Here is a 20,119-nt window from a genome sequence, read left to right as displayed (position 1 = left end):
TCTCCTTCTATCCTCTCCTTATCTACCTATAAACTGTATGCGAGAGCAGCTATTCTTTTGTTATATTCACTTTTGTATCTTTGTGCCTAGCACGAAGGGTTTGTTTAATGAACAAATCAAACAATCAGTGAGCAGGGTCACAGACATGAATACGAAAGTGGTTGGGGTAAATTGGGAGGACAGTCTACATGCATTAGAGTCCATAGTCCCGAAACTGTTGACCTTGATAGCACCCCTAAAGTCAATACCATTTCACACGTGCATGTCCTAGGGAACTTTTAGACCCTCTTGTCAACAAGAAGTAAAATCAACCAGTATTGAAATGAAATGTGTTTGTTGAGTTAAATTGAATTGAACAAGCAGGAGAGAACATTTCTAAGTAATGGCATTTACATTCAACCTCATAGATCATTTTATACCTGAACAATAAACTGGTAGAGATTATCTAGAAAGACACTCATTCTATAAAGGTCAAGTGCCTGCTCTGTGCCAACAGAGCACTAAGCAATGAGGTGACAAAGGTGAATAACATGCACTAAACTGCTCTGTGTCTCCGTTTCCTTACCCTAAAATGAGAATTTTAAAAGTACCTAAGTACCTATCTCGCAGAATCAGTGTGAGAATGAAATGAGTTAATTCATATAATTGCTCAGTATAATGGCTGGCTCCGAGTAAGCACTCAAAACTGTTAGCTATGGTGAGGTGATGATGAAAGTGAAATGATGGTGGTGATGCCACCACATGGAGCTTACAGTCTCATAGAAACATAACTGAGTTATTGTTCTACAGCATGAAAAAGCACCATAAAAAAGGAATGAAAAAGAGACAACTGTATGACAAAGAGAGTAATCAGCTCTGCCTGGGGGTGGCAAAGAAGATGGAACCGATCATAAAGGCTTTATGGAAGAAGAGACAAATCTGAGGCTTAAAGAATTAATAGGAGTTGCAGGCAGTTGAAAACCTTGTCTTAAGGTTCTTAAGGACCTCAACCCTGTTTTTAATTCCTCTTGTGATAAGAAATATTTTTTCCATAAATGAAGGTCTTAACAACTGGGCCGTCTCATCAGGAGAAAATAAATACGGAGGTACAGAAAATGTCTCCTTCCTCACTAAGGTTTATTTGTCTATTCCAATTTTTCAGAAAAGCATTTTAAAGTATTTCAATAAAAATATGTTAATTAGATTGAAGTCTGGATATATTTTAAATTTTAATTTTTTTAATGGCTCACCTATCAAAGGGGGATTATCTCTCTAATTATTTTCATGTCACCTATCACAGGTATCTTCCTGCTTTGACAAATGCATTCACGTTTAGGCAAAACATATGTGCCAAGAAAATTACAGTGTCTGTCAACCGTGGAGGAATCTGGAGTGCATGCTTTGCTATGAATATCACAGAACGTGGAGTTCTAAGATTGTGGCCACTGTCCTAAGCTGGAATTGTAGGTCCTTGTGGAAATTTTTTTTAAAAGGACTCTTTTAACCTGGTATTCACTGGTATTAAAAATCAAATAGAGGGCTTCCCTGGTGGCGCAGTGGTTGAGAGTCCGCCTGCCGATGCAGGGCACACGGGTTCGTGCCCCGGTCCGGGAAGATCCCACATGCCGCGGAGCGGCTGGGCCCGTGAGCCATGGCCGCTGAGCCTGCGCGTCTGGAGCCTGTGCTCTGCAATGGGAGAGGCCACAACAGTGAGAGGCCCACATAATGTAATGCAAAAAAAAAAAAAAATCAAATAGATACTCAGCCAAAGAGGGCCCCTCACTCTATGTTGTTCTGTGTTTTCCTCCAAGTGTAACAAAACAGTATTCATATCCCAGGAATGGACGTTTCTGCTGCTAGGGCAAAAAACTTATTTCATCTTCCACAAGTATGGAAAATGTTACAATCCAAACAGGGCTCCCTTATCCATGAGCACAACTGCCTACGAGCTAGATTTGTTAAGCTATGTAAATCTTATTAGCCTCCAGTATCTTCAACCTTTCATCTGGGTCTCCTCACTATCTAAAGTTTGCTCTATTGCTTTCCCTCTTTTTTATGTTTATGATGTAAAGTCATTATAAATCCACAGTCAATAAACTAGCCAGAGATTAATACCAATGGCGATGATATAACAACAGCAGACATAAAAAATATAGCTGGAAACCACCATAAACAGGCAAAACTGAGCTCCAAAGAGTGTTTCACAATTCAGTTCATAAAAAACAGAATGCTGTCAGCCCAGCCACAGGAGGACAATCAAACTGGCTTTCCTGGACAGGCACGGCAACCCATGGATCAACTCTGTCACTTCAGACAAAGTTAGCAAAGGGAAATACCTCTCTCTCCTTCTACTCCAGCAGTAGGAAACCAGGGGAGACAAGGAAAGTGAAGGGAGGACGGCATGATGTGTAGATGTTAAGGCAAGCAGCCAGGTTTGGGGAAAACCACAGGGAAATCTCAGACGAACCTGCGCTGGGATACTCAGGGTAATCCAACACTCATTACAACACTCTTAAAGTCTATTTCAGAGATGACTAAGTGATGCAGTTTAGAGACCATGAAAGAGAAGACCATATTGTTAAGTTGATAATCAAGTATAAAAATATAGGAAAAATGGAAAACTTTCTGCAATAGGATTTTCTCAGAAAATCTAGATACTATGGTTGGCAAACCCACGAGATAACCCAGTTTTCCAGTCAAACAGATTACGGTATGTATAAGCTTTGCTGATTAGAGATGTTCATTTATTTCATTCATGGATCTATTTAATTACTACATACACACATGTGAATACACATGCACACTAAGCCTTTTTCTAGGTGCTAAGATTTAGGCTTCACACAAAGTAGAATGAAAGTGTGACAAAATGAAGATGACCAATGTGTTTTGACATTAATTGAGGCAAGAAGCTTTGAGGGGACTCTTAGAAGACAAAGCATTTAGGCTGAATCTTAAAGGCTAAGTGAGATTTCAACAGGCAAAGTAGAAGGAAACAGGATGTTTCAGAAGAAATAGCATAAAAGATGGTACAGAGGTGTGAGTGTGTATTCAGGTTAAGAGTAGACCAGTGAGGATGGAGCATTGGTAGGTGGAAGGGTGAGTAGAAGGTAAAAACAGAAAAGTAGGGTATGAGCAGAAACCTGACCTAAGACAGATGTGGGGTTTATTCCTAGAGACTGTATTGTAAAAATCATTCAGAGTTGAGGCTGCATCCTCCTAGGCCCTTTCCTGAACTGAGATCTCACTGCTCCACCTCACTCACCCTTTGCATTTCTGCTTCTGAAATTGTATCAGTAGGTGCTGCCACACCATCTGTAAGAAGAGCCTGGCAAATTTGGGGGGTATTTGCTATAAGAAGGTCACATTCCCAGCTGTTGGGTCATGTAATCCACATCTTCTCTCACTCCCCCTCACTCCTTATTTTGCAGAGAGCTATTTATGGTCCAACCTGTCTCCTTCCTTGTTTCTACTATCCACCTGCTGTTGCAGAGAATTGCCATGATCTTATGTGTTCTTTACAATGGAAGGACATGAAGCACACTAATTAAATCTGCAGATCAAGCTGAAACGAAAGGCATAGCAAAACCACGAAGGACAGGCAAGTAACATAAAGGGGCTGCAGAGCTCAGAAATATGGGCAGGAAATTACCAAATGAGCCTCAGCATGGAGGCCTGAAAGCTAATACAGCTGGAGGAAAGGAACCTGAAACACAGCTATTTCAATTTCCACGGAGAAACCTGGAAAGCAAGAAACGTCGAGAAAGAAAAAGAAAAAAAAAAAGAACAGGAAGGTGATATTAGACACTTCAACATAAGCTTACGGTTCTGGGAAGCAGAATAAAAAACAGGGTGCATTTCTTGGCTGCATTTTAAGTTTCATGGCCAGACATGGCTGCAAGGTGATCCCTATGTGGAGCTGCCATGGGGTAGACCGAGTTTGGTTTTCAGGTGCTTGGGTAGTAGAGTGAAATAGACAAACAGGGGGCAAATGGAAGCCATGGACAGAAACAATCAATGGATGGGAGTGACTAAATTCCAAGAAAGGGAGATGGATTGATGTTGGTAATCTCATCTGGTGACAAGGGACAGTGAAGATGATGATGAGCATAGGAACAACATGTGCTCTAATGAGAAAAAGCCTGTGCTGGGGTGTTGCTTGTCAAAAGGGCAGTAAGCCTCAGGGAAGAAAAGGCGGTTTTGAAAAGTTGGCAAGTACTTCCAAATGGGCAGCAACCTTAACGTGGTCATCCAGAGAGCTGTGAAAGCAGCATTGTCACAGATGTAGAGGAGAATGTACACACAGCTCTTTGGAGGGTGAGTCTGAACTCGAAACCAGCTTTGACCTTCTGACAAGGTTGCATCATCAATCCAGGCTCAGCGTCAATTCAGATAACATCTGGTCTATTTTCTCATTTTTAATTGATTCAAGAAAAATAGTTGAACAAGTAGAATGTGCGTTCTGAAGTAGAGTTGATGTTTCACTAGCATATAAGCTCATATAGAGCTGGGACCTTGTCTTGTTCATCTCTGAATCCCAAGTGTTGAGTGCAACAGATATGCAGTGTTTTTTGAATTAATTAATGATGCAAAACTGGAAAAAAAATATCCCTGCAGTGAAGTTCCAGAACACATTTTTGGCAGTCCAGAGGTTCAGCATTTCTCAGGCTCTCTGGGAACTTCTCCCAAAGGGTTTGTATTCAAGAAAGAGATTTGTGCTTCCCTGCCTGTTCAGGGCTCAGAGAATCCTTTATCAGGGATAGAAAACCCCTCAGCATGGGGTTGGGCATTCTCCCACATTTAAAAATTAGATAGTTTCTTTCTTTCTAAAATCTGAGTGAGAGGGCTTCCCTGCTGGCACAGTGGTTGAGGGTCTGCCTGCCGATGCAGGGGACACGGGTTCATGCCCCGGTCCGGGAGGATCCCACATGCCACGGAGCGGCTGGGCCCGTGAGCCATGGCCGCTGAGCCTGCGCGTCCAGAGCCTGTGCTCCGCAACAGGAGAGGCCACAACAGTGAGAGGCCCGCGTGTCGCAAAAAAATAATAATAAAAAGTAAAAAAATAAAAATAAATAAATAAATAAATAAAATCTGAGTGAGAAACGGAAGAAGCTGGCGGGAAGTATTCATTAACTTACTGAACAAATGTTAGGATGCTGTGTAGTTCAACAGCTAAGAGCATGGGCCTAAGAGCCAGATGGTCAGATTTCAAATTCTGGTTTCGCTACTTCCTAATTCGCTACTTCCTAATCCTTTGGCAAGTTATCTAACTTAACTCTGTTTCAGTCTCTTCATTTGTAAAACAGGATAATAAAAGTACCTGATGAATGAGGTTATTGTGCGGATTATGTTAAACAATCCATGGAAAGCATTTAGAAGAAAGCTGATCAGTCAGTCTTTCCTTTCCGGGTGTTGATATGTGTGTGCGTGGACAAACTGAGCCCATGCCGTGGGCTGGGCACTCCTGCACGCTGCAGAGACAGTGGGAAGCCAGACAGGCAAGGTATGAGATCTTCACTTCTCATTAGAGAGTCAGACTGTAAGCAAGGAAGTGAGTAAATGGAAATGATAATTTCAGATGCAGATTGAGTTCCATGAAAAAGTAAAATGGCATGATTTGCTAGAGGATGACTTGGGGAGAACCAAGGTGCTATATCAGAGAAGCCAGAGGAAGACTCTTTGAGAAAGTCTGAGCCGAGATCTGAATGACCGGAGGGAACCAACCATGGCAGGGTCTGAGGCAGAGGAAACACCATGTGCAGATATTGCCTAAATGTGAAGCAAGTTTGTCGTGTTCAGGGGAGAATATGTGACAGAGTGACAAGGGCTTGGTGACAAGAGGGAGGAGAGATAGGTAAACACTAGGAGATAAATAAGATCAGATCTAGGAGATAACCAGATCACGTAGAGCTTTGTTGCCCAAGATAACAACTTTGGATTTTGTTTGAATGCAGTGTGAAGCCATTTGAGACTTTTGAGCTGAAAGTGACATGCTCTGGTTTTGAATTTTTCAAGGATCACGCTGGCTTCTATGTAGAGAGTAGACTATCTGGTCTAAGAGAAGAAGCAGAGGGACAAGGTGGAGGCTACTGGCTATTGCAGAATCCAGATGAGTTAATACCCCTTGGACTAGGGTATAGCATTAGAAATGGAAAAAAATGTGATGGGTTTAAATTACATTTTAGAGTAGAACTAACTGGACTTCTTCTTTGATTAAGCCCTGAAAGGAAAAAAAAAAAAAAAAAGGTTTTGAAACACTAATTACGAACAGTGCCTGCATTTAAATGACTTCCAAACTGTATTTTTCAGGGTGGGTCCTGGTAGGAAACAGAATCCCACTCAGACTTTAATGAAGAGATAATCTATAGAGGCTTGAGCAAAACTAAGGGAACCAGTAGGCAGGTGGAGAACACAGAAACGCGCAAGAGTGAGAAGTGAGAAGCCATCACAACCCCTACATTTGAAAAGGCAAGAGGAGGAAATTGCATTAACGAGGCCCCATGAAACATGGAGCCTTGGAGCAGAGCCATCTGGCAGGAGATGTAATCCTAGAGGAACGTGTCACTGTCACAGAATGTGGACCGGAGCACAAAGGAGGTGGAAGTAGGGACTAAATACTCTGACCTCTTTCCTCTCACACACCAAGATCTGCTACTGCCTGCAATAATCCCAGCAGAGAGGCTGCATAAAGATCTGAAGCATCAGTCTCCCTGGAGCACAGAATACAACAGAGAAAAGCACAGGATAGATCTGGTATGCTGACAGCGTAGAGCAAAACTGAAAACACACAAATATGCAAAACTGTTAAAGAAGAAAGAAGATATAATCTGGAACAAGTCTAATGCCAACTTCAGGGTTTTCATACAGAAAAGTCTGTGCCTAATTCAAATTCTTTCATGCGAAAGATCCAAGGACACAACACAATTGCCCTTCTTCTCACTGTGACCAGTACCCATTCTGTTCTTTTTTTTCCCCTCAAGGAGGGGGGTGTTGGGCTGCACCCCACAAGCCTACAAGTCCTGTACTTGCCCAGTTTCAAGACTGAAGGAAGAACCCCTGGAGACAGCAGAGACAGAGACATCAATGGCTTAATGGATGGGGGACTGTACATGTCTGAAGCAAGGTCCTGGAGCAGCACCCCATCGTGTGCACCACATGGAGGGCAGGACTCGATGGAAGTCTCCGTTCGCAAGGGGACGGGGAGATTATCAGTTACAGGGGAATTGACGTCAGGTGGGCTCATTATTTACCAGGGACCCCAGCAAACAGGCACACCCCTCACTGCCCCTTTGATAAGAATAATCACCAGCTGGGCCCTGGGGCAAGTAATGCAGGAAGGTCAGTCATGTGAGTGGGGTGTAGGTGCGACAGGCACTGGGCGAGCAGGGAATGTACAAAGAGCAAGAGAACAGCCATCATGAGTGGCTTCACCATACATGGGGTAACTGTGGTTACAGGAGGTGATTTAATTTCTTCATTGCCTCTGAAGCAAAATATACATTTCATTGTTTTAAGAGTTTTACCGCCAATAACTATAGAAAAATATACAGAAGATAACACACAATGACTAGCACAGGGAAGTTATACAACTCACAGTTCTAATTGCCATGGCCAGGGGCTCACGGTGCCTGCAACCCTCTGAGACTATAAATTAAATGGAAGGCCCAGTGACATCTGTCTTTTGCTTTTGTTCTCTCTTTCCATCTCTCTGATTCAATATAAAAACAGCTAAGCAGCCCCCTCCCTTTCAGCCTAGACAACACATAACTCCATGTTTTAATAGAACAATTTGACCAAGAAACACCCACCTCACCTGACCAAAAAGCTACAGAAACCTCTACGGCAGGCTTCCTCCATACAACTGCTCATGGGAGAAAGTTTTCATGACTCTCTCTGGGTCCTTATTCCTCTCCCCTGTATCACTGCGCATATCCACCTCCACATTTCTCCCAGCAGCCTAACGCTAAGCAGTTGTGCAAGGGCAGATGCCAGTCTCTGAGGAGCTCCTGGATTCCCACGGAATGTGATTTGCCCCATCATATTAGAGCCTGCCTCCACTTGGCTTTCTTATCCTATCTGAGGCTTGAGAAGTCTGTGTGCGCAATCAAACAATGGCATTTGAAGCTTTCCCTGTGGCCGTGATCACTACGCATCCTGGTGCAGCTTGCTGTGCTGATCACATTGATGACTTAACCTCAATTCTTAATGCTCCCCCTCAGTGCAAAGAAATGGCATTTTTTAATAAAAATGTAACTCTTACCTTAGCCCACCAGACAATTGCCAATATTCCATGAATTCTAGACTATGAATTCAATCGAGACACAGATCCTGTCTGCCTCAAATATTAGTGTATTCCCTAGAGCCTATCATCATACCTTGTATACAGTTAGTGCTTAATAAATATCTTTGAGTAGCAAATTGTTTTGCAAATGGCATTTTTAACTGCCACTCCTGCCTGTGCCGCACTAAGCCTATACACACACACACACACACACACACACACACTTTCTCCATATTCACGTATATAAGATGTTCTCCGTGCTAATTTAGCTCAAGGCACCAAAAGAGTCATCAGTGTAAGAAAGCAGAGAACATTTCTTTAGAAGGACAAGTCGACAAACTTTCCCTTGACAATGGTCCCAGGAACAGTGTAGCCCCCATCCCTCTCTAGCTCTGTCCCTGCCAGTTCTGAGAGCCCTTGCCTATTTGCTTCCTCTCCACAATCAAAGGGAAGAATTCAGTTCAGTCTCTTCTTTCACTATTGCCTTTGCTTCATCAAATTTTCTACAGAGGAGGGCTTCTCCACCCAAGGAATTTTTATTGACCATTCCAGACTAAGCATCTGTATGCCTTTATTCCAATCTTCCTCCCCCATAATGCCTTTCCTGTATCCCTTCTCTAGTTAGAAGAAATACAAAAGGAGCCTTACTGTCCCCACCTCTAGCCCCATCCTGACCCCACACATGGTACATATGGCCCCTCTACAGTGATTATCTTTTTGCCTTGTTTAATTGCATATTTGTTTCATAACTAGACTATAAATGTCTTGAGGAAATGCCCTGTCTTTTCATCTTTATATTCCCTTACATGTATGCTATCTCCAATCAGAAATACAGTCTTCTATTTGGTCCCAGAGCTGTTGTTTCTTTCCAGATTTGATCTGTCAAAATAAAAGTTATTTGGAAGAAAAATCTAAAAATAGAAAAAACCCAAAATAGTCAGGTTAACCCCATGAAGGTAAATGCTCTCTGAGAAGTGCACTTTGAAAGCTCCAGGTTAAATGCTACTTGAGTCCTGTGAACTAGAATTCCTCTGAGAGTTCTTTCCCACCTTCCTCAGGCATGACACCTCTCGGTCCCACACCGTTGGTTTTGCAAAAGCAGCATAGAACCTGTCTGCAAGCAGCACAAGCACAGCAGGTTCACGGATAGGCAGAGATGACAAAAATATATTAACAGCATCCTCACATGTAGCATGCGGATACACCATTGTACAAATTGGGTCATGAAGAAGGTGTTTGATAATATTCAGGAAAGAAAGAAGGAAAGAGAAAGAAAGAAAGAAAGAAAGAAAGAAAGAAAGGAAGGAAGGAAGGAAGGAAGGAAGAAAGGAAGGAAGAAAGAAAGAAAAGAAAGAAGGGGAGAGAGAAGGTGGGAGGGAGGAAGGAAAAGAGAGAGAAAGAAAGGAAGAAAGAGAGAAAAGACAAACCTTACATATGGCTTACTATCTAAGAGTAATTCATATCCATTCTTACAGCTGATCTTCACAATAGCTCTGTGTAGTAGGCTGGTTAGTTATTATCCCCCATTTCAGAGGGGGGGCCCCTGAGGATCAGTATTTGAATTACTTGCCTGAGGTCACATAGCTCTAAATGGCGGAGCCAAGTCTCAAAACAAGGTCTCCTGGGCTTCCCTGGTGGCGCAGTGGTTGGGAGTCCGCCTGCCGATGCAGGGGACACGGGTTCGTGCCCCAATCCGGGAAGATCCCACATGCCGCAGAGCGGCTGCGCCCGTGAGCCATGGCCGCTGAGCCTGCGCGTCCGGAGCCTGTGCTCCGCAACGGGAGAGGCCACAACAGTGAGAGGCCCGTATACCGCAAAAAAAAAAAAAGGTCTCCTGACTCCCAGATCCAAAACTATCACACAATCTTCAAATCTTTAGGGAAGATTTGAGGGAGGAAATGAGATTTCTCTAAAACATTCTATTTCCTAAGTAATGCAAGTGGGCAAGGAGAGTGGAGATCATAGAAATGGTCCTCCAGGGGAGAGGAGACTAAGAAACTTCTTATTATAAAATCCAAGGTCAGGCCTCTGAGAGCCGTGTTTAGGTTTGCAGTGCCACTGAAAACCAGAAGCATTTTTATTTAATTGCTTCCAAATTTCACCTGAACTGGGGCTACTCCTGATAAACAAAAGCTGCCCTGGAGCAATGAAAGTCTGTTCTGCCAGCAGCATTAACTAAAGGGGAGAAGCCCTATTTTATTCCAGACCTCAGCAGTAAGAGGCCAAGTAACCACTCTTTTATCTGTAATGCCCTCATGCCTTCACTCACCACTTCTACAAAGGAACTGATAATTTATGCAGTTTCCTTATCTAAGATCTTAAAGAATTTCCAATGTAAACCTGCACATTTCCAGGCTCTGCTACTTAGGCATGTAAATTACTTATTTGTTTGCCTTTGATATGTTTTTGTTATATCTTGTTACCAACAATTGGGATTTCCCAGAAGAGAAAATTGTACATCTCTCCTATGAAGATACATTTTAATAAAGTATAAAAATTTTCAGCCCTCAATTATTCATAGTTGTACAGGGAATACTTAAGATTCTATTCACCAGAAAGAATCTATGCAAAGATTTATGCATGTGTTTTGTTGCCCAGGGGAATAGCACATACAGGCTTCAGATTTGCATAGCCAGAGAGGTTGCTAGGTCTGAGACATTAATGCTCTTCAAATCATCTAAAACTTCTAGCATTTAAAAATAGTTGTTATGTGTATGGATCTGAGATGAGAATGACAAAATTCCTTATGATGTTGGAAGAAGGCTATTTGCCAATCTGAAGGTCAAAACGACTGGCAGTTACTTGGACAGAATTCCCATCTGTTCAGGTGAGGCATTGTAAGAAAAAGAAAGCAGGAAGAGACTTTGAATTTAAAATGTTGTAGGGAAATTGGTAGAGGTTTGGGAGCTTGACAAGGACACCTTAAGTTAATATGTAAACTGATTTCTGAATACCAACAAGCCTAAGAGCGGATCTACCATAATTCAGAAGTCTAAGCAGGCAGAGTGGCCTAGAATTTGAAATAGGCCATCTTGGGATTCTTCTGCCTTCACTCACTCACTGGAAGCATCAGGTGGGTTCTATGGAGAAGAAACAGGATTTAAACAAATACTTGGGCATAGGAAAGCCCAGAGCTAAAAGCATTGCCGAAAAGGCAGCTGTTCCATTCGGGGGAAAAGTCGAGTATCTAGAGGGAGGTGTGAGAGTCAAGGCTGGAAAGACAGTTGGGGATTGTGTTAGGGATCCCCAAGCCACCCTCAGGTTCAGTGGTTTGCTAGAAGGACTAGCAGAAGTCAGACAAGTTATTATACTCGTGATTTCAGTTTATTACAGCAAAAAGGGTACAAAGTAAAATCAGCAAAGGTAACAAGCGTGCAGGGCAGAGTCCAGGAGAGACAAAGTACAATCTTCCTCTTGTACCCCTGTCCTCATTGTTCTTTCCCAGTGGAGTCCCAGGGAGAGCACTCAATTCTCCCAGCAGTACTGTGTGACAACAGGTATGAAGTATTCAATATTACCAGCTAGGAAAGCTCACTTAAGCCTTGATGCCCATGGTTTTTACTGGGAGTCAGTCACATAGGCCTGGAGTGTCTGTCTGACGGGCCTTAAGTTACTTGTTCTGCAGTCCGTCCAGAAGTCAAACTGATGATACAGCATGGCCCAAGGCACACACCATAAGTCACATGGTTAGCATAGACTATCTGTCCTGTCCCAAGGCCCACAAGTGTACAAAAACTCTCTTGTCAGGCAGGATATTCCAAAGGCTTAGAGGTAGCTCCAAGACACTGCTCTTTATTTAGAATGTATAGGGTTTGAGTACCTCAAGGCTGCCTAAAAACCCTTTACCAAACAGGGACTAAACCATAGAGGACTTCATGGGAAGCCTTGGATATGAGATAGGGAATAGACAACTTAATCTAGCAGCAGAGTTTAAAAGAGTTAGCAGAGAAAAGGGCAGAAACTAGGGGACCAATTCTAAATTAGCTGTATTCACTCAAATAAGATAATGAGATCCTGAAAAAGCACGAGAACCAAAGGGCATTTTTAAGCAGAGGGATTATATGATGAGGTCTATGTAAAGTTCAATCGGGCAGCAACGTGTAGAACCACACTAAACCATCATAAACAGGAAAGCCTCAATCCCAACATAGAAACTTCCCAGTCAAGAAAATATGCAAATTCCTGCCACACCCCATTACACATGTGTAGAAAAGATCTCAGTATTTGGAGAGAAGCTATAGTAGTTGAGCTCTTGAAATGATTTCCAACTCTATATGTCTAAAATGATCTTCTACTGAAAATAAATGTTGTGGTAGTATAATAATATAAAACTAATTTTTTTCAGATTTTTTTCTTTTTTTCCATTTGGGCCTTCTCCCCATTCTCATAGCCAGGTTTTCTGTGCCCAAGGACTTAGGAAATGGATATGACAGTCCCACGAAGAAAGAGAGAGCAAGAGAGAGAGGCAGTCCCTCTTTATTTTTATGCATTATAAGCTCATGCACTTGGGAAAATATAAAGAACATACAGCTAAGACAACAAACTAGGCAAAGAATAATCATAAGAACAAGTCATCCTGCCCCAGCCTTTACTCTCAAGGATATTCTATTGAAAAGAAAGGGAAGGCAGAGATGAAAGGGCAGCCACAGGGATGATTTTGTGTATCCCAAGGGGAGGATCTGGGATGAGCTCTAGCAGGTGGCCTGTGATGCAGAGAATTGGGCCCCATATCCTGGGCTGATCTTCAGGAAGGAAGCCTGACTCTAGAGGAGAAATTACTCCATGGTACCTAGATAGGTCCTGATAGATGGGGCCTTAGAGAACCTCACAGACTTTGACATGGTACAGGAGAATGACTTTCATGCTCCCGAGAATGGCTGAAATGTGGTACAGCTGATGGCTGGACTTGAAGGCCCATGTGAATAGAAACAATAGGTGTCTCCAAGGGACTCTTGAATGTACTTCTGTCCCAGCTCTGCTTGGAATAATAGGGATCTTAGAGAATGCCCACATTATTACATGACAGGGAGGACCCAATGCGCCCAAACTTCTAATGCTTTGTTGCAAAATAAATTCCCTGGGATGTAATGAAATCCAGGGAAAATATTGAAAGATGATTCCCAAATTGAGAAATAAATCTTCCATACCCTCCAATGGGCTGGCACCTTAAAAAAAAAAAACTTGTCAAGTTACAGAAAAAAAAGTTAAGGTATACTTCTCACATGTTGTGGGTCTAGACCTATGCCAATTATGAGATTTTCTTACATCATGTAAAATATGTCTCAGCTAGACCCCATGCCTACTGGCCTGCAGCCCATTGTGTATAATAAGCATTTATACATCCATCTCACTGGGATGAGCTTCCTGAGAGAAGAAATTACATCTCACATATCTTTATATCTCCCATGGTGACTAGCACAGTTATTAGACACTTAAACGCCTTAGTAAATTTGATAAATGAATAAATGTTATCTTAGAAAAATGGCAAGTATGGGAAACTGAAGTTGGTGAAAACAAACCACAACGTGACCCATTATGCAAAGTGATCCAGGCAGGTTTCTGCCAAAATACCAGTCGGAATTTTTCAGTGCAACCTGACAGGCTTAGTTAGAGACTGTGAATCAATGGGTTGCCCTAGATTTGCGTTGACACACTCAGGGAGCTGATGATAAAGTGAGCCTAACAAAGGTGGAATTTTTATTTTTATGATGTGGGAAATACATGCTGGGAAGAAAAGGCCCTAGTGGAAACTAGAGCATATGGAAAATATCCTCTAGGCTGCCAGGAATCTCACTCTCATCTCACCTTTCTCTCTTATATATGTTAGCCTCTCACAGATTTCTAGTATGAAAGACTTCAAATACACACACACACACACACACACATTTCATTGCAGCCAGAGCATGCAGATAGGAGCCTTACAGAATACACATTCATCAAAGAAGAAACATGGCAGAGGCCAAAGGAAGAAAATGAATGACCCAAATTGATCAAAACAAAGCAATGTCCAACCGACTTCTGAGAAGCAGCTCTCTCTGATGCAATGGATAGGATGCAGTGCTCCTTTGCCATTTTGCAGGTTGCTGAAAGGCAAATGTACCCTTCCAAATTTAAATATTACACTTTTTTTCCCTTTGAATCTATATTTAACTTTAATTTCTGATCAAACTAACTGCTTGTGGGATGACAGAAATTCATTATCACGTGAAAAGCATTTCTCTTGGTGGCATGTACCTGCAGGAGGAAAAAAATAGAACAGCCACGTGAAACCCACGGCTGAACCTGAAACAGGCTCAGGTTCACGGTGAGCTCTCTGTGCACATCACAGAGGTCTGTGATTTATTTATATATGCGAAATGCCTCCATAATTTGTTAGATGGATATTTAGCTGAAAAAAATTAAATACTGCCACCGAGTGCCATTTGAGGAATGATCAAACCAGTTCTGATCGTGTAAGAATGGATGTGTGCACTTTGCAGAATTATAAACAAAGCTCAACTCGGGCATTTTTCCATCTTCCTCTTGTGACACAAACTCATCCCGAAGCTGTCCTTCCCTGGCTGCACACGGTTCCCTGTGGAGAGAAGTGGTTTCTCTCACCATTTCTAAAACCCTCAGGACTCGAACTCTGTTCCAGAGATGATTCCCCAGACCAAGAGAAGGTGTAGTTGTAACGCGCATCATGGCGACATTAGAGCGTTGGAACCTATGTGCATGATGAGGTAGTCCAACCTCCAGTCTGATACCGCAGCCCTTTCTTTATTATCATTGCCAAGTAATCAGGCAGTTTCTGTTGCTGGGGACCAGGGCCGGCCACCCCCAAATATGCCACAGTGGCATATTGATTATTTTGAATTAAAGTTACTTAAGAAATAGCCAAGGTTTGAGTCTTCTCCCTTTTTTTCTTGATGAGTCTGGCTGATGGTTTATCAATTTTGTTTGTCTTCTCAAAGAACTAGCTTTTAGTTTTATTGATCTTTACTATCGTTTCCTTCATTTCTTTCTCATTTATTTCTGATCTGATCTTTATGATTTCTTACACAAAAGGGAGGGGATATGGGGATATATGTATACATGGAGCTGATTCACTTTGTTATACAGCAGAAACTAACACACCATCGTAAATCAATTATACTCCAATAAAGATGTTAAAAAAAAAAAAGAAAGAAACAGCCCAGGCAAAAGGGATACTCCCGATCTTCCCTTCTGTCTCTTGAAAGGAGGAAATAAATCTCTCAAGTGAAATGTGCCCTCCTTGCAGCTGGAAGTAGAAGGACACCCTTATCACTAGAGATAAGGGATTCAGAGCTGAAAAGCCTGTATAAACACACCCTGCTACTTCGCCAAGTTACTACTCCAAGCCCAAATTCTCCTTAGAGTCTTCGCTAATTCAGCATCCAAAATCTAAGTTTCTTTGTCCTGTCAATTCATCACAGATTTATCGTTCCTTTGTCTAGAAATCATAAAATCAGCATGAGACCTCCATGCACCTGAATTAAAATTATTGTCTTTTTCTCCTGTTAATTTGTCTTGTGTCGATTTTATTATTAGTCCAACCACAAGAACTCAAAAGGGAAAATTTCTCTCCTCCTTGACACTGTGCTGGTAGATCACTCCTCAGCTGAATAAGGAGTCTCTGCTACCTTTTACTAGGGACCACTTTTTCTAACACCTAAGTTATGGCACAAACATTCACTTCACAGACTGTCATATTTGGGGAAATCAACATCTGATGATGTTACAGCAACAGCAAACTTGGTGTTCATTTAGTATTTTCAGTGTTCCAGGCTCGATGCTTTTACAAATCCAAAATTCAGTACAAGGTCAATATTTATTTTAGAATGCAAAAGGAAATCACAACAAATTACAAATTTTGAAAAAAATTTGCAAGTATCAAGGTATGACAAAATCCAGAAAACATACTTATTTTTCCTAAACACCTTCATCACACATCTCTCATACCTTTATCCTTCATGTTTTGGCTTCATGCTCTTCGATCACCTATTCAAGTGACAATAATTTTGTAATAGTATTTTTGATGGTGATGTTAGAGTAATAATTTAGTCATTCCTCTAACATGGTTGATTAAAATTTGTTTTTATTATTAATAATTGAGGAAACCTTTTTTTACTACTCCAGGACTCATCAGTGGTAATGTCAGCAAAATTTGTAGAATTGCTGTCGCATTTGGGAAAACCTGGACTGAGTTCCTTTAATGTCCAAGTGGTAAGATTCCAGTCTGACACCAGGCGCCATGCATTTTAAACATTGGTTCTTCTCTGCAACCCACAAAAATGTAGACCCTTGTATATATATTGCTCAAGTCCCTCTCAGGGCAGGGCCTTGGAAGGAACCCTTGTAAATGAGCTTAATTAGCTTCTGTGTAAATCCAGCTGTCTATGAGGTAGCTGCTACAGTTGATAACCCCACCCATGTTTCAGATGAGAAAAGTCAGGTTTAGCGAAGTTGAATATTTCATAAAGCCAGCATATTAATGCTCGTCTAGGAAAACCCAGAGACTATTCCTAACTTCTGTGATGTAGTCCCTCAAAGAAAACCACTTATAGTTTTCCAAAAACTGAATCTCTCAGATGATTTTGCAGCCATCCTTGCATTCTATTTCCTTCCCCCCACCCCCCCTTTTCCAACACACACACACACACACACACACACACACACACATGCAAATGCGCTAATGGGTGTACATGCGTATTTCTTCACCTAGAAAACTTTCCTAGTTATTTTTTCAGATACCAGCTTAAACATTTCTTCCACTCTAAAGATTTTCCTATTTTATTTCCAGGGAATAAATATGGAATTTTAGCACGTGCTTTTTCTGCCTCTGTTTGAGATTTTTATAAGACATGTGTCTTTTATTCTATTAATATGATGTCTTAAATTGATTTGGTTTTTTTTTCTCCCAACTTTATTGAGATATAATTGACAGAAAGCACTAGAGAAGTCTAAGGTGTATAGCATAATGATTTGACTTACATACATCACAAAATTATTTAAATTGATTTGTTTTTAAATGTTGCCAACATTGCTTTCCTGGCATAAATTCATATTAGTCTTGAGAAATCTTCTTTTTATGTATAGCTGGATTCAGCCTACTTTGTTTATAATTTTTATATCTACGTTTGTGAGGCTGGTCTGTTATTTTTCTTTCTTATTGTGGCTTTGAGTTGGGTATTGCTAAGGTCTGAATGATTGTGTCCCCTCAAAATATATATGTTGAAACCCTAACACCCAATGTGATGTGCCCAAGCTGATGTTAGTGCCTAAAGCTCAGTGTGACATGGGTAGGTGGGTCCTTTAGGAGATGATTAGGTCATGAGGGCATATTGTGAATGAGATTTATGCACTTATGAAAGAGACTCCAGACAGCTGCTTTGTTCCAGTGAGCACGTGAAGATTCAACTAGAAATCTGTGATCCAGAAGAGGACCCACAACCAATCATGCTGGCACCCTGATCTCAATTTCAGTCTCTAGAATTGTAAGAAATACATTTCTGTTGTTTATAAGTTATCCAGTCTATCTTATTTTGTTATAGCAGCCCGAACAGACTAAGACAGGTTTCAAGAGAATGCCAACCTCCTAAAGCCATTTGGGATACTTCATATTTTCTACTCTCTGGAAAAGTTTGTGTGTGAGATTAGCATTATTTCTTCCCTAAATATTTTATAGAATTCAGCACGCGAACTACTGTGGACCTGGATTTTTGTATGGAAAATATTTTAATTTTAAATTCCAAGTTCTTTGAGAATTCTTAGACTATTCAAGGTATCTGTTTCTCCTTTTATCAATTTAAAGCTATGTTTTCTTAGTAATTCATCCATTTTGTCTACATTTTTACAAATTATGGTATAACTTGTTCATAATAACTTCTTACAATATAAATCTAGAGTGATGTCTTTAATTCCTGATATTGATTTTGGGGGCCTTTTTTTTATTTCGTGATACGTCTTACAAAGAGTTTACCAATTTTATGAGTTTTTCATAGAATTAAGCTCTGGTTTACTAATGCTTTTTTCTTATATGCTTGTTTTCTATCTTATTAATCTTTGCTCTTACTTTCATATCTGCCTTTCTTCTACTTAATGACTGTAATTTCCTGTTCTTTTCCTTAACATATTCTCTTGACATGGTATGTCCACCTAATTTTTAATTATGTCACATCAGTTGCCATTGTTGTTGTTGTTATTTCAATTAGGGCTTATTTAGTTTTAATAGCATGTTTTTGAATTTGGTGGGGGGGGTCTTATAGTATTCTAAACTTTATCCTGATTTTTATTTTTTCCTAAAGTATATCTTTAGTAGGCTCTTTCAGTAAAGTTCATTGAGTGGTATAATTTTAGTCATTTATGTCTGAAAATATCTTTATTTCATACTGTATTTCTTTGGTCTTGCATGGAATCCAGATTTGCAGTCATAATTCCATCAGCACTTTGAAGATATTATTCCATGCTCTTCAAGCATCTATTTTGCTGCTGGAATTCAGGTCCCAGCTTCATTGTCATTGTTTTGTTACTTAACAGCTTCTTCTCTTTGATTGCTTAAACTATATTCTCTTTGTTTTGGTGTTCTACAGTTTCACTACCTCATTTTATTTATTCCCTTCAGGCTTTGGTACACTTCTTTAATCTGAGGATTACTATTTCTATCATCTATACTGGAAAATTCTTAGCCAAAATTTTTCTGAATATTGCTTCTTCCCCATTCTCTCTCCTTGTAGGATTCCTATTAGTGTTGTATGAGACTTAATCATCCTACTGTCTCTTTCTATAACATTCACAACAACTCTGGATGCAAATTTTGGCTCTACCTTAAAAATACATCCAGAGGGCTTCCCTGGTGGCGCAGTGGTTGAGAGTCCGCCTGCCGATGCAGGGGACACGGGTTCGTGCCCCGGTCCAGGAAGATCCCACATGCCGCGGAGCGGCTGGGCCCGTGAGCCATGGCCACTGAGCCTGCGCGTCCGGAACCTGTGCTCTGCAAAAGGGAGAGGCCACAACAGTGAGAGGCCCGCGTACTACAAAAAAACAAAACAAAACAAAAAAAACACATCCAGAATCTGGTTACTTCTCTTTACTTCTGCTTCTACACCCTGGTCCAAATCATCATCATTTTTCTCTTATGTTTTTGCAATTGCCTTCTCATTGATCTCTTTATTTCCCCAGTTTTTCCCTACAACTTATTCTCAGAACAGTGGCCAGAAAAGTCTTGGTAGAAATACTTTTCAGATCATGTAATGCCTACTCAAAACCCTCCAGTGGCTTCCCATTTCACTCCAATTAAAAGTGACAGTCCTTAAAATCCTTAAGGTCCTAAAAGACTCTCCCCACCCCACCCCCACCTGTACAGCTTCTTAACCCATTGCCCTGACCTTCAGTCCATCTCAAACCCACTGTCTACCTTTCTGCTTTTCCAACCTGCGAAGGATGCTCCCATACCTTCCCCTTTGCCTAGAAAGCTATTACCAGAGGTCTCTGCATCATTCACTTCCCTCCTCAGGGGTTTGCTCCAGTGTCGGTTCTCAGTAAAGATCTTCTTCACCACTCAACTGAAATTGAATCACCACACTGGAACCCCGTCCACACTTGTTGTTACCATATACACCACCACCCCCAGGATAGTTACTGTTATCTGAAATGCTGTGTATTTTATTTACCAAAGTTCTTTATTATTGCTCTTGTTTTCTACATAAAATGCACACTCCAGTGAGGACAAGTATTCTTATATCCATCTTTCCCTCCAGCTATATTTCCCAGCAGACAGAAAAATGCTGTATACATAGTAGGTGATATACTAATATTTTTGGCAAAATGGAACATAAATTCTCCATGTCTTTTAATCTTTCA

Source organism: Tursiops truncatus, chromosome 8 (assembly GCF_011762595.2).
Source record: "Tursiops truncatus isolate mTurTru1 chromosome 8, mTurTru1.mat.Y, whole genome shotgun sequence".
Lineage (NCBI taxonomy): Eukaryota > Metazoa > Chordata > Mammalia > Artiodactyla > Delphinidae > Tursiops > Tursiops truncatus.
Note: the sequence above shows the minus strand (reverse complement) of the source record.